Genomic DNA, 14597 nt, shown 5'->3' on the forward strand with positions numbered 1-14597 from the left:
AGGGTGGGGAGCGCGGGGGGTTGAAAGTGATCACTTCTTTAAGGCGGCCATTCTCAGAAACCACCAACCCGAAAAATCTGAAAAAAAACAGGAGGCTGCCACTATATGGTGCCTGGGCTCCGAAATACCTTCCATGCCGATATCTGTTTAAATAAAGTTAATAATAGTATATTACTACATTTTTTTTGTAATTGTTTAGAAACCCTCCTTAAGTTCATCCTAGTACCATGAAATTGTAGTGATGTAGGCTATAATATAGAGCATGATCTTACCAAGTTTGGTGGAAATCGCACTATTACTAGCAAAGTTATAATACCTCAAATTTGTTGCTTCTTTGAAAATTGAAGACTATGAATGTCAACATCACCCGAAATATAATAATTTATGGATATATTACGTGCTACGTACTAAGAAATACACAAAACCTTTCGTACCTGAAGCGTCCAGCTTCCGGTTTCTCGACTTGTTATTAATTTACTTTGTTTTTGTAATTCAGAAAAGTGTTTTAATAAAAACTGAATTATTTTATGTTTCAAAATATCAAACATATTCGCAACAGTGGCCACATGTCGAATACTTTTTGGCCCGCCGTACATTACGATAATCAGATAAAGGAAAATCGATTTCTTGAAAATTTTAACTGGATATTAATCATGAAGGGTTAATTCTACTTAGTATAATTAACATGTGGTAGGCAACATATTGAACTTTCCCTTTTATCACTTTTCTTCTCGGGGACGCTGTAGTTACCAGAATTTGGTATATAGGTTGTCACCATATTTGCCGAAACGTAAAATCAATTGAAGAATTGTCCTTCACACAACAATTACCCATTTTCCTGCTCAAAACTGATTAATTACTTTAAAAGTAAAAAGTGACAAACAGTAAACCGTTCGCTTTCACGTAGATAAGATTCAGATTGCTCGCTCCGTGATGTCCCATGAAGTGTCAGCCAATCACGGCGTTTTCTTTTAAGGCTTGTGAGCGTTCTGAACTGTTTTTTTTCAAAGGATATTGTGTTTGGGCAGGTGAAATTTCTATTTCGGCGTCAAAAATCATTTACTTTTTGGCATTGTTGTCGATCCATTCGCTTATCAACATAGTAATTTGAAAATGTTAATTAAGTGTTTGAATTAATGATACTAATTACAATTTTTCACCACAATGCAACACTAGCGGTTATTTTTTCATTAATTCAATTCTTATTATGCATATAGTTGACAACGGTCAATCGAAACCGGATTTACGTAACCCGCAACAAAATATCGCTTGCAGACCGTTTCAGATAAGACTCTTCTATGGCATACCCAAAAACATATCGTAGGCGTACACACTCCGTCATATCAACGTGTATGTATACGGTCTCCGCTTGTGTGTGCATTATTGTTGACAGGTTCGCGTAACGAAACGCGGAACTCTTGGAATCGGAGCAGTGTTTTGTGCGCTTGTGACAGCGCGACATGAGAACGCGAGCCAGACACGAAACAGTCAGCAAACGAAACGGGCGAGGGAAATGTCGTCGTCGGACGGGTGCTAGTTGCAAGTCAATTTCTTTGTTTTGATAACTGAAGTGTGTGGAAAAGTCCAAGAAAGAGTCGAATTGTCGCGTGCTGCCCCCGCCAGGGACGTGGAAACCGTAATCCAGGATCGATTTGTGAGTTTCGCGGCGTAGCCGAGCATCCGTGCAGCGAGAGCAATCGTCCGGCCAAGAAGTGTCAAAGACGCATCTCGGTGCCCGTCGACGTCGCCCATTGATTTTTCACAGCACCCGACTCCGCGTCCAGCTCCAACCCGACCCCAATTCGTCGCATCCACATCTCCGTGCTGTGCTCCGCAGCGTGTGGAGTCGCCCCAACCCCTGTCTCGACTCGTGCGGAGCCCTGCTCGCTCCCTGAACGCTATGCACGCTTTGTTTTCGTCGCCGTCGTCGTGTGAGCCAAAGTGCCGTGGGTCGCGTGAAATTTGAATGAGAAAGTGCGAAAAGTCTGAGAAGTGTTGTGTCGTTTGTGTCCTCCTTGTGCAATAGCAGCGCCGTCGCATGTGCCCTGCTGCGAAGGCGAGAAAACCCTAAGAGAACGTGCTTATTGGATTCGACTGGTCGCCCGGCCGTCATTCGCCAGCCGCAAATTGGATTACTAGCTGCCGGCCTTGTCCTGAGCCCGGAGCCGCAGCCCTGTACTGCCAGTCGCTCGTCATAGGTGAGTGCCCCCAATCTGCACTTCTAATCCCTCAGCTTCTAATCAGGTTGCACGCGAACTCGCTCCGAGACCCCCAGCTGCAGTTGCACCGTCTCCACGCCCCGGCGACAAAGAAAACGGTCGTTGGCCTCGAAGGCGTCGGGTAATGTGCATTTGTTTGCATCTCAAGGCCTCCACCGAGTTGCCTGGCGACACACGCACGGTCCGCGTCCAATTCAAACGGGCAACCGTCGATCCGGGAAGACTCCCCGGCGAATTGCGAAAACACGGGCTCCGACACGTTTGCTAAGCCGAGGCTGAGTCATAAGTGGCTAAGCCGTCGAACGGGTTTTCGCAGCCGCCGTCGCCACTTAACCCAATAAGCCACTTCTGAGCGGCTTCGAGACGTTTTTTGGGTCAGATCAGTTGCGGAAACTCAAAACCCTCCTTTCACGCAGAAATCGGATCGCTCGCGAATCTCAGCCTTTCAGGCCCGGGGTCCGGTTACGAAATCTGAGCCCGTTCCATGGAATGTTCACTGCAGTCACAGATCTCTGGCTTACCAGTCGAATTTGGGTAAGTTTTTGTTCCAAAATTCGAGTTCTTGTGTGAATTGCAGTCTCTCGCTTGCGGTTCGTTTGTCCACGAACTGCACGTGCCTAGAGCACGGACGATGCAAGACTTGCACTATTTCCATTGGAATGGAAAGGCTGCTGACCATTTCCCGTCTTACACAGACGTAACTGCGATCCGCGTTGTCTACTTCAGCTTAATGCACACATATTGAGAGAATGGCATCATTGCTTGCAGAGAAATCCAGTATTTATCTGGGAGGAAATCTCAAGGTGGTCTAGCGGCTTCGTCATGGGGCCAAACTTGCAAATCTAAGCTGAATTCTCTCCGTGGAGTACATAAAATGTTTAAAGAACAGACAAGACCATTTACCGACCCTCGCGATAAGTAGTTTTCGTCTGTAAACACGTTCGCACTGGAAAAGTCAAGACAGGACTGCGGTTGGGATCTGCGCAATGAACTCCACGCCAGACATGAAATGACCCCCCGGTACCATTGTTTTTCAGTTGGAAATGAACGCGATAAATTTACGCGTTAGAAAAAATCTACGGAGCACGAACATACGAACAGCATACATTTTCTGTCGAACAGCCAGGCAGCATTAGAGACTGTCGCAATAACTCTAGTTAGTGCAGATTACTGGGGGAGCCGTTGTACTATCCCCGTGAATAGCCTATTCAATGGCTTCTCACTTACGGCGTTCGCGCGGTTTAGCGCATCTGAGAACATTCTCATGAGTCAGGGAGTGTGCAGATTCCTCATTGAAAAAAACCTTATCAAGGTGTCTTCGTCTAGGATCTCTCTTCCACACATTGGTTGCACATAGCCGAAACCGGACTTTCCTATATGGTAGTTGAGAGCAGTGTCTTCTTAAAAGCCTTACTAGGGTCTTCATGTCCCACTGTTTGAGGAAACAAAAATGCCACTCTAGCGGCCTCAACTGCTTTCACAAGGCTTTTCGCCTGCCGACAAAAGTTCGAATTTCTTCACTTAGCTGTGTGAAGTCTTGCAATTAGACTTGACGGTGGATGGTCATATGCCAAAATCTACTTCTGTGGTTGTGGATCCAGACCTCTGACGTGCCAGTCTGTCAGCTTCCTCATTACCAGCGATGTTTGAGTGGTCTGACACCCACATCACGACTGCTTCGTTCAGTCGGCCAAGTTTTAGCAGCAACTGATGGCAACTCTACACCAACTGGACTGTCGGAACAGATTCGAATGTTGCGATTCGCTCATTTTTTTCACAAGCATTTCTCTGTTGCCATTGAAAAGGCATAAATTTTCGGCTGGAATATGGCTGTCCTTTCCCCGAAGGGTTGGGCCACTTCCATAGTTGGATTTCCCGAGAAAACCTTTCTGATAGGCGTGCTGCCTATCATGAAGTGGCCACTTAGGAATGTGTGTATCCCTTATGAAACGATCTACTAGTCCTTTTAGTAGAAAGGAAGGACTAATCGGTCGCAAGTTTTTTGCGCCCGTGTAGGGACGTTTCTCTGGTTTGGGAATAAATGTCACCTTCGCAACACGCCATTAAATTGGAATATACATAAGCGTGTTCTACGCATGCACGATATATATTCCGAATATGTAGACCCAGAACATCCATTCCTTGCATTACTAGCGCACGAATGATGCCATCCGGACAAGCAGACTTGTATCTATGGAACGAATTGAATGTCCATTTTCTTCGTTCCAGTGATACTACTTGTCAGTTCTCGGTTTCTGTACTTGTCGGCCCCGAGATGAGATTTTGTGTACTGCCTAGAAAGTACAGTTCAAGTAAATGGTTTGCCGTTTGGTCATCGCTTTCTGTATACCTCCCGTTCTGTAAACGCAGATAACCCAAAATCTGTGCGTTGAAGAAAGTGGGTTCATTTAGATGCTCTAATAGTCTCGATCCTCTAGCATTGATGTTGGAACTTCACCAGCATATGTGGTGGGCGTTAACATCAGATCTTGCTATTACCCTCGTGCCGTTACTTTTGGCATATTGGATACTTATGATGGGAATTTCTTCTGCGTCATAGGGGAAATATGCAGAACACCATAGAATCTCTTTATCTCCCCGTTGACTTTTTATAGTTAGTTTGATCGTCGTCGTAGGTTGTTAACCAAATTAATTTAGAAGCCTTTTGTGGCCAACATGGAGGAGCGTGGTCTCCCACTTTCTCTGGCATACAACAGGTCAACATGTTGGAAGTTTAGGCCCTTGACTACATGGTTCTAGTATAAGGTATATAAATGTCTTGCAGCTGTTAATCCGACGACCGGTAAGTGCAGTCGCCGCTTTACAATGCTGCAAATTTATTTGGGAAATATGGCACCTACGCTGCAGATGAATGTGCCGAAGGATGCACGTCCCCTTCAATGGTTTTAGTAGCCGACACTTGTAACATGACGGTCCTTAGTCCATAGTAGAGCCGGCAGCCTGTTCGTTTTCAAAGCTTGTCGTTAAGAGGTCGGGTGTACGAGCGTCGAGAGTAATGAAAGTTCCTGGCCTACTGGCTCTCTCTCCTGTTTTGTTGCCTAGCAGCATCAAGGTGGAGGTGTTGAGGTTACTCAAGACTCCAAGCTGTTCCAAATCCTTAGCACCATTACGATCTTATCCTGGAAGCCAACGGAAGCACCTTTTGAATGGCAGCTCAGAGATCTTTTTCAGGGTTAGGTTTGCCTTCAATCTGGCTCGGAGCCTGTTTCCCGAAGGCGGTTTGGTGTCCAAGGACAGATGCTTATCCATGAGCAAGACTTTAGCCTCGATAGGTGGTGCCGATTGGAGCCGGGGGCGGGAGTGGGGTCCCAATTAGATCTGTTTCTAGATTCGGGTTTTTTCATTCGGAGTTGGATCGTCATGATCGAGTTTTAATTTTCGGTTTCTAAAAAGTTTTCTGTTTTTCAGTTTCCCATAATTGGTTTCCTTGGCTTCAGTTTTATTGGGGAGTCAGTCGTTCTCGGCAGAGCCTCTTTTTTGTGAGACAAGCCTAGTTGAAACTGTGGGTCGCCTAGTATACAGAGTTCATCTTTCACGCAAATCTTAACCCGTGTAACCATTCAGCCCTCGGCACGATACTCACAACTTAGCTTGTAGTTTTGATTACCACTTGGCTTCAGGTGGCACCTCTTGTTTCCTAGAGGATCTTCCTTACTGAGCTCTCTCACCAAGAAAAGGTAGGTAATCGTCGAGGGAGTGCAACAACCCTAACTAAATATTAACTTATCCGGAAATGCCGGAACCTCAATATCCGGCCTGTCGTAAACGAAATAATGTTGAAATGGATAATGACGGCACAAGCGTATTGATGGCAATCGTCATCAAGGAATGTACCCTGGTGGAATAGCAACCCAGCCAGGATGAGGGAGAGAGAGACTATGGGACTGCATAGCCTTAGGATATATACTAATGACCTGGAGGTGAGCAAAAGTGATATTTATTCCGAAGGCGGCTCAAAAGGATCTTTTTCATCCAAAATTTTCCACACTAATTTGGCTGGCATCGTTTGTATTTAAAACGGTGGAGAGATTCATGGCCGACTATATTAAAATTAACGTTCTAATGCGTAACCCCCTACATAAATGTTAAGCCTACCGGGCAGAACGATCAATCGAAACTGCCCTGTATCAGCTGACGGGTGTATTACTGGATTTTTGAACTTCGAAGAAGCGTTCGGCAGCACATTGTATACAGAGATATGAGATGGCTTAATCCGCAATGGAGTACAAAACACCCTAGCCTTCTGGATGGGCGAAATGTTATAGAGTAGGCAAATAGAAGTTCTCACAGATACAAATTCTATTGCCATGAACACTACTCAAGGTTGTCCAAAAGATGGGGTGTTATCATCGTTAATGTGGACCACACTCCAGTTGACGAACTCCTAGAAGTAGCTTTTCTCAAATACTTGATATTATTTTAATCTCTTGAGACAAATATGCAGACATTCTTTGTGTCAGAATCCAAAGTGGATCATTAGTACCTGTTGCAGGAGGGTGGGGCTGCACATCAAGCCAGTCAAGATCAATGTGGTACCATTCACTAGGAATTGCAAGCTTGATCACATGAAAACTAGTATATTACGAGAAACAGAGGCCAAATATTTGGCCTTCACTAGGCGAAAAACTAATCTGGGCGGCGTATGTGTCAAAAAGTTACAAGGACTTTGACGATGGACCTGGATTAAAACGCAATTAAGCAGCGGATGATCTAACCAGGAAAGGAGTAGAGATGGCCCTGTGCGGATCAGAATCGGAAAGGGGTTCATAGCTACGATGCTGAAAATATCTAGCGTCTGGGTAGGTACAAACTAAAGCATTCGAAAGATTGTTTAAACTTCACCAAGAAGACCCTCGGGATCATTGAAAGAATATTCACTGGTCAATGTAAGCTAAACTATCACCCGGGGATTCCAGGGATTTCTACGGACACTGTCTGCAGATTCTATGAGAAGAGTGACGAAATTTCCACACGTGTTCGTGATTTGAATTCGAGACTCGAATAGCAGAAACCTTGAAGCCTTAATAAGCATAGAATGAGGACACTGAAGAGTCTAATTATCACCCACCATCCTTCCACACGATGGGGATTTATAATGAAAATTCAATATGCAACTTTGACAATCAAGAAGACTTCTTATTGAATTGCCGGCGCTCTCGCAGTGGGAATACACCACCTGGGAAGTAAACTCTGAAGCGGCTTGATCGTATATACACGTTTGTTCCACGCCATATAATTCTAAGGCGCCAGCCATCCTGGTGTAGGGGGTTCTATTAGCTGACCTACCAACTGCCCATTTCGCTTTCTCATCAACATGTTCACAGGTATTTTGTTATTGATACGATGTGACAGAGAGAGATATATGAGCTTTCGAGTAATGGTGGTATTTATAGTATTCGACACTATCGATGTGCAGGCTATTAATGCAAAAAGGGAGATTGCGACTATCCGTTAGGCTGAGAACCCTTGATTTTGTGGGTGTTTATCGCTGATCACATTCTAATTGTCACCTCTTTCTAAATCCAGACCAATTACCGATAACAAAAAGAAATAAGATCGGTGATAACATGCAACCCTGGCGTTCTGACCCTTCCCTGTAGATGCGTCGAAAGACTTCTCGAAATCCATGAAGAGCAGGTAAAGCGTAGATCTGAGCTGATCTGCAGAGTGCTGATGGGGTCAATGCAGGAAGTCTGCTTTCTGTCGATCAAGCTTTATGTGTTCCTTCATGGGTTCCAGGATTATTTTAGCTATTATCTTTGTGACGGTAGGGAGCACGCCGATATCCTTGCAGCTGTCACAGTCAAGATGCGTGCCCTACTTTAGATTCTGGGAAAGGTCTCGGATTACCAAGATTTTTGTATGGTATAGCTGCAGAAATTGTGGTTGCAGCTTTGAATAATTTTGCGGGGTCGCCGTCGAGGCCATCGGTTTTACTCTGTTTGAGTGCATTGATGGCCGAGATGATTTCTTGTCTGTTTGCCAGAGCAGTTCGTATCCGCATGTTACAGTGATTTGCCATTTCATTGACACCGCGTGTCATCTTCAGTTACTTGTCATCATGCGTAAGGAGTCGACCGTTCTGATTCATGAGGTGATCCCGATGCCCGATATGTCATAACATCTAGCCGTAAATACTACTAAGCACGAACATATTAGAATATACATCCCGTTGGGCAGACAGGCAGCATTAGGAGCTATGATATCACTCTAAAACTAGATCTAAATTTGTCTGGGAATGTCAGTAAAACCTCTATACTTTGGGAGAATGTTGAATGGCAACAATTTTTTTTAGAAGAAGCGGACAGGTAAACTCAAACGGTTTACGTCTTATCCTCACAGAGCTGTTTCAAGCAGCTCTTTTAGCTTTTCGGAATAGTCATTTTTAAGCGGACTCGCAGCTTCCTATGTACCTCCTGTCGATCGTTGCTTTCACTTGAACATCTGGTAAAGCCTCCTTACTCGAAAACATGTGACAAAGATGCGGTTTCGTTGTTCCGCCAGTAATATATTGCTTAAGGGGGAAAAGTCGCCTTCTGGTCATAGTAGCATTGCATGTTTCCGTCACCCATTGCGTGATCTGTCTGGCTTTTTCTTTGGCCGCACCATTCATTCGACCCGAAGGCCGAAAAAAACGTGCCTCCGTCGAAAGCTGCGATGGCGCTTTTGATTTCCATGGAGATTGCCTGAACAGGTTGTTAGGAAACTTTTTGGGTCAAAGTGCCGCTCATGTATGTCAGGTCCACCCCAGGCCACTTCCTTTGAAAGCATATGAGGTGCCAATATTCGTGAGTACCACGTCGGGCTCCACGAATTTTTCAAGCAGAACACGTCCTCTCATATTCTTTGTCCAGCTGATCCATTCAAAAAACCACGCGCTCAGCATCTGCTCATACTCGGCAAGTGTAATGCTGGTCGATCGGCCCATTGTGCTGCTTGGGATGGTTTGTAAGAGTAGGTCCCGCACTGCCTGGCCGCGGTTGAGGTCGATTTGTAGGAAACTCATCTGCTATTTGCGTTGAGTGCTGTCTTATACTACATGCGTCTGCTGTTGCCTGCAATGTGCCGATGATCCACACACTTCTGCCCTTTTCTCATATATGTCCTCCCACGTTGATCGCATATATGTCCTTGCAAACAAGAGTGATCTCTGATCAACTAGCGCCTATGTCGGCTTCCTGTCGCAAGGACTTTTTAATTTGCTTCATGAATTCATCCGCGGTTACTTACTTTGATTTCTTGAGTCCAACATAAGGTCTCCTCTAGGACCGTCTGATGCGTTTAGCCTTTTCTCCCAAAATGGTGATTCTAAGTCTGCTTGCACTCGTCTGGGAATGTTAGACCTTTCGGTCGAATCCTCCTCCCGTTTCTCTTCTTCCGCCTGCTTTTCCGGGCTTCGAGATTCTCCTTGTGATATAATTCATTTTTTCCGAAATTGGAGTTAACCAGCAATTTCAGCCGTCGTTCTTGGGAGTTGAGCCCTTCTTTCTCTTGGGGGTTTGCTGTTCTCTTGATTCATTCGACCCAACCACTTCTACGAATTTTCCACTCCTGTATTTTGAGTAGGCGTGGCCTGGCTTACTTCACCCGTACTTCACGTCGTCTTGACCCTCAACCTGGACTTTGTCGTATGCCAACTTGATGCTTCGTGTTGTGGCCCTTCTATGAATTTTCTGGCGTTCCTTGATAAACTCGCAAAGCTCTATGATCCTGTTTCCGATTGGTGGCTGCATGTCAGGTGGTACTTCATTTCCGTATCTTCCCGCTGCACCTTTTCCAAGGGGTAGCATTTTCAATCGTGTGAGCCTCGAAAAATTTGGTGGCGGCGCCGGCTGGGGCCAAGTTGTCGTCCGGTATTGCGGAACGGAATGCTTTCACCTTTGGGTTTCGGATTTCGAACCATTTTTTAGTCCGCACAGGGGTACGGGACAATCTTAAGCACCACGCCCTCGTTGACCATTTCCGACTTCAACGCTAGTCCATATTTTCTGCGTCAGTTTGCCGCTACTAGACTTACCGTCTACCAACCGCTGGCCACATGGCTGAAGAGTTTGCAGAGGTTGCTTGGCGTCCCAGCCCTTGCAACTCTGCTTGCTCCATATGTTTTCTTCCTCATCCTGAGACCAGCTTTTCTGGGGACACTCGTGTCGTCGACAGTACGGACCTTCATATTCTTCGCAATTTTGTCACCAGGGTATAGGTCTTATTTGGACAGAGTCCACATACTAGAGATCCACCTCTCCCTCAGCTACGCAGTTCTCGGCGTATGCAGTTGCACCCTAAATCATGACTAGCATGCCTTGTGCAGGAAACTATCGCGGCAGAACTAAAAATCGAATCCGAAGGCCTTATTACAGTAACTGGGGGGCTCGTCTCAGTGGTTTTCCGCGTCCTAGATATAAAAAAGTCAAGCGACGACGGCTTTACGGTTTCTTACCAGGGCAGAGGCAAATCGTCAGACGCTGCCTCACCTCTGCCCTGGGAGCAGCGTGACCGTAGCGGCTCGCAGATGTTGAATGCTGCTTTATATAATTCGTAGAACACGACATGCCTACAAATTATATTGAGCGCAAATCCGCCTTATTGACCAGAGCTTGGCCAGAGCTGAAATATTCGTTTTGAGAATGATGGGGTCCTAAGTCCGCATCAACTTAATGCTGGACCGGACCAAAGATATAGTTGTCTTTAGGATAAATGTCCTGTGTGTGAATATCTTCTCACCCGGATCTTTTGTAGCAGATACTACTTTTGATAGCTTTTCTGCTGATACGACATAGCGTTGAAATCATTTCGATTAAGATCCAATCGTTTGTACGCTCCGCTAGTGCTGGAACTAAGAACTCCCAAATACTTAAGTATTTCCTATTCTCTATTTGGTTTTGTATCTAGATACCTCTCAACTGTGGAAATACCTGATTAGGTGTACCTATCAAAAATTGAGTCAAACCATCGTAATGATCACGGGGGAACACAATTCAGGCAACATTGTCTCCCAGTGTAGCAACGAGGTGGAGTGTCTGCAAGAAGGAGTTTTACCATGGATTTGGGGCTCGAGATAGGCTTCTTTCTAACTGGTCATGGTGGCTTGAATGACCTTTTTTTCTCGCGGAACCTCGCTTTCAGCCGAGGTTTTTTCTTGTGCGCGGCAAATTCTGAGGATTGGTTACTTACTCTTTTTGTCTGTTCGACGTTCTCTCACATCCGCAATCTAGCCAACATGTGCATACGCATGTGCTGCCTTCCGAAGACGAAGCGAGTTCTTGGATACTGCCTCGTCTGCAGGATGATAAGTGACAAGCCATAGTAGTCGTGATGGGCAGCTGCCAGTCCTAGATGTTTTTTGTTAATGTTATCCTGTGACGTCTTATGTCTTGTATTGTACACAGAGTTGTATTGAACTGGTAGAAAGCCGTGCCGGATCAGATCAGAACCATCGAAATGACTCTTGCCCGAAACCTTATTGGAGGTGTGTAGTACCATAGGCCCGTTGTGACAATTTCATTGTGGCTGTTGCTATATCGTAACTATTGGCATTAATATGCCTAGTTCCTTCATACGCTGTAAATAGTTGGGTTCTGACGAGGTGTTGGCTTGCACACGGCACCAACCGGTCTCTTCTTCTTTTCCTTCAGCCTTTGTACCGTTCACAAGCAAGGTCGGCTCGCGTGATCGGTTTCGCCATTTGGCTCTATCAAATACCTGATCTGGATGCAATCTCGAGGCTTTTAAATCCTCATCCAGCGTTTCAAGCCACTGTTGTTTCGTCTTGCCTTTTGGTCGTTTACCATCGACTTGGCTGTCCACACCAATCTTGATAAGTCAATTCTCGTTAGCGCGAATTGCGTGACCATACCATCTCGCAATTTTTCCACGATCGGTGGAATAACGATCGCGGATATCCTCATTTCGGATGTGATCAAAACATGTCAGGCCATTAGTCCAACGCAACATCTTCGTCTCCATTACCGCAAGACGCCGTTCATTTTGCAGACATGTATTTGTTTTGTTTAGACTAACTTGCTGGCGTCCTGACGCCGTCTATGCGTCAAGAACCCTTGCCCATTTATCGACAGGACCGGCGCCCGTCCCACCGCGTCGACTGAAGTGGACGCCCTAGTATTTTTCCGAGACTTGTGACTCAATCTGATCATCTTGTTTCTAACGACGAATAATTCCATATCTTACAACTTAATAGTACGCGAGCTCAGGAAGTCGTTAAGCCAAAAAAGATAGTGCCACTCTCACAGCCATCTAAATGCATAATTTCACAGTTCAAGGCTGTCATCTATCAATTAATCCAACTGGAAAGTCGGTTATCTCATTCGTCCCCTTTTCTTGACCTTCTGCTTCAATCATCGCAGGATGTATCTTTTTATCAGCGCTCATTGCATCGATATTTCGAACTTGCTATGCATCAATTGGAATTTCCAAATGTTTTCAGAAATCGTTACAAAACTCCCGAAAGTTATTAATTTTAATAAAAAATTATTCCAGGCATTGATATGCAAAGAAAAAAACGCAACAGAAATTCGTGATAATTTCTCGATTAAATTTGACCTCTGCTCGTGCAAATCTGCATCATTGCAGACAAATAACTGTTTAGTCATTCATTTTGGAAACTGATCGATTTGAATATTCAAATGAAGGAAAGACGGGTTGCTGCTTTGTGGGAAAATGACATTCAAAGAAAGCAATTTCCATTGTCACTGCTGCCATTTGTCTTTCTTTCACGGTTCAATAAATTTAACGGTGGATTATTCGCCATTTTCGACATCTTTCCCGCCTTCTTTTTTTGCCTGGCTGACTTCCCAAAAATGCAAGAACCCAATGGCCTCCGGTATAGCTGAAACAAGCAACTGATTTACGCAAGGTTATCTGCTTTTGTTACCTCCGTCAGATCAGTTAAAAGACATTTTTCGTCTTCTGTCTCTGCGTCTAATTCTATCAATCAGAAAATTTCACTCTTGCTATTCGGAAAGGTGTCACGATTTCTGCTGTATGGTGTGACACAGGAACAGATGGAGTGGCAGCGACATTGAGGATAGTAATTCCATGCCATTTGGATAACGAACGCGAAAGCGGGTGGGTTGTGAGGAGAGTTCGGGGAAGGATTTGACGTAGTCGCTTTTGCCGTAAGCGAAGTGGAAATGTGAACAATGCTTGATTCATTGACCACGAAGCAAGTCCGCAAGGCATTCATTGAAAATAAGAGTGAAGCATGAATAATCCGATTTAAATGAAATTCGCCCAGTTTCACTTACCACCCACCCCTCACATTCCCGTTTTGCCTTAAAAGTAACACTAAAAGCGGCCAGCGATAAGTGCTTGTAATCTGCTTTTTCCATCCAAAAATGGTGGTAACAAGTACATTTAATTATTTTTGTAACTGTATCGGATTGAAACATTCCGGAAAATATGTAGGCTTAGAGTAACTTTGCCGCCTTATGAAAGTGTTACATTAATTGTTAGGTCGTAGTCAGCAAAAGCCTTTGGTGCCGTTCACAGTCATGCAAGAAATAAAGAAGAGATTTTAGGCCAAATTAAGTTAATTGGGTCTATCAGAGGAGTCATGTAATTCAAGCTGCCTGACATGAAAGAAGGTGGGGCCAAGAAAATGATTCTAGGTTAAAAACATGTCCTTTCTAATTTCTTCTAATTTCTAATTCTGATTTTGGATGTGGAAGAAGCTGAAAGATATTCTTTACGCACAAATGAAGAGAGACGGAGCTTGATGATTTCATCTAATTTCAATACTTTACCATCATGAACGGTGCAACAACCGGTATCCGGTCTAGGCCTGCTTTAATAAGGAACTCCAAACATCCCGGTTTTGCGCCGAAGTCCACCAATTCGATATCCCTAAAAGCTGTCTGGCATCCTGACCTACGCCATCGCTTCATCTCAGACAGGGTCTGCCTCGTCTTCTTTTTCTACCATAGATTTTGCCATTATAGGTTTTTCGGGCAGGATCATCCTCATCCATACGGATTAAGTGACCCGCCGACCGTAACCTATTGAGCCGGATTTTATCCACAACCTGACAGTCATGGTATCTCTCATAGATTTCGTCGTTATGTAGGCTACGGAATCGTCCATCCTCATTTACAATTTTTCTTGCTAAGAACCCAAGACTCCGAGGAATACATGAGGATTGGCAAGATCATTGTATTGTACAGCAAGAGCGTTGACCCTATGGTGAGACGTTTCGAGCGGAACAGTTTTTGTAAGCTGAAATAGGCTCTGTTGGCAGCCGACAACCGTGCGCGGATTCCATCATCGTAGCTTTTATCGGTTGTGATTTTCGACCATAGACGGGAGAAATTATCGACGGTCTCAAAGCTGTAGTCTCCTACTTTT

The 14597-nt window shown here is 44.8% G+C and overlaps 1 protein-coding gene across 3 annotated transcripts in view; it reads left to right on the forward strand.

Moving 5' to 3' along the window:
- Positions 1-1465: 1465 nt before the first annotated feature.
- LOC119648786 (prominin-like protein) overlaps positions 1466-14597 on the forward strand; it is a 198019-nt gene continuing 184887 nt past the window's right edge. For all 3 annotated transcript variants that reach the window (XM_038050628.1, XM_038050629.1, XM_038050630.1), the window contains exon 1: positions 1466-2198. The gene's annotated coding sequence lies outside the window, so the exon portion shown is untranslated. The remainder of the gene's footprint in view (positions 2199-14597) is intronic.

Source organism: Hermetia illucens, chromosome 2, assembly GCF_905115235.1.
Source record: "Hermetia illucens chromosome 2, iHerIll2.2.curated.20191125, whole genome shotgun sequence".
Classification (NCBI taxonomy): Eukaryota; Metazoa; Arthropoda; class Insecta; order Diptera; family Stratiomyidae; genus Hermetia; species Hermetia illucens.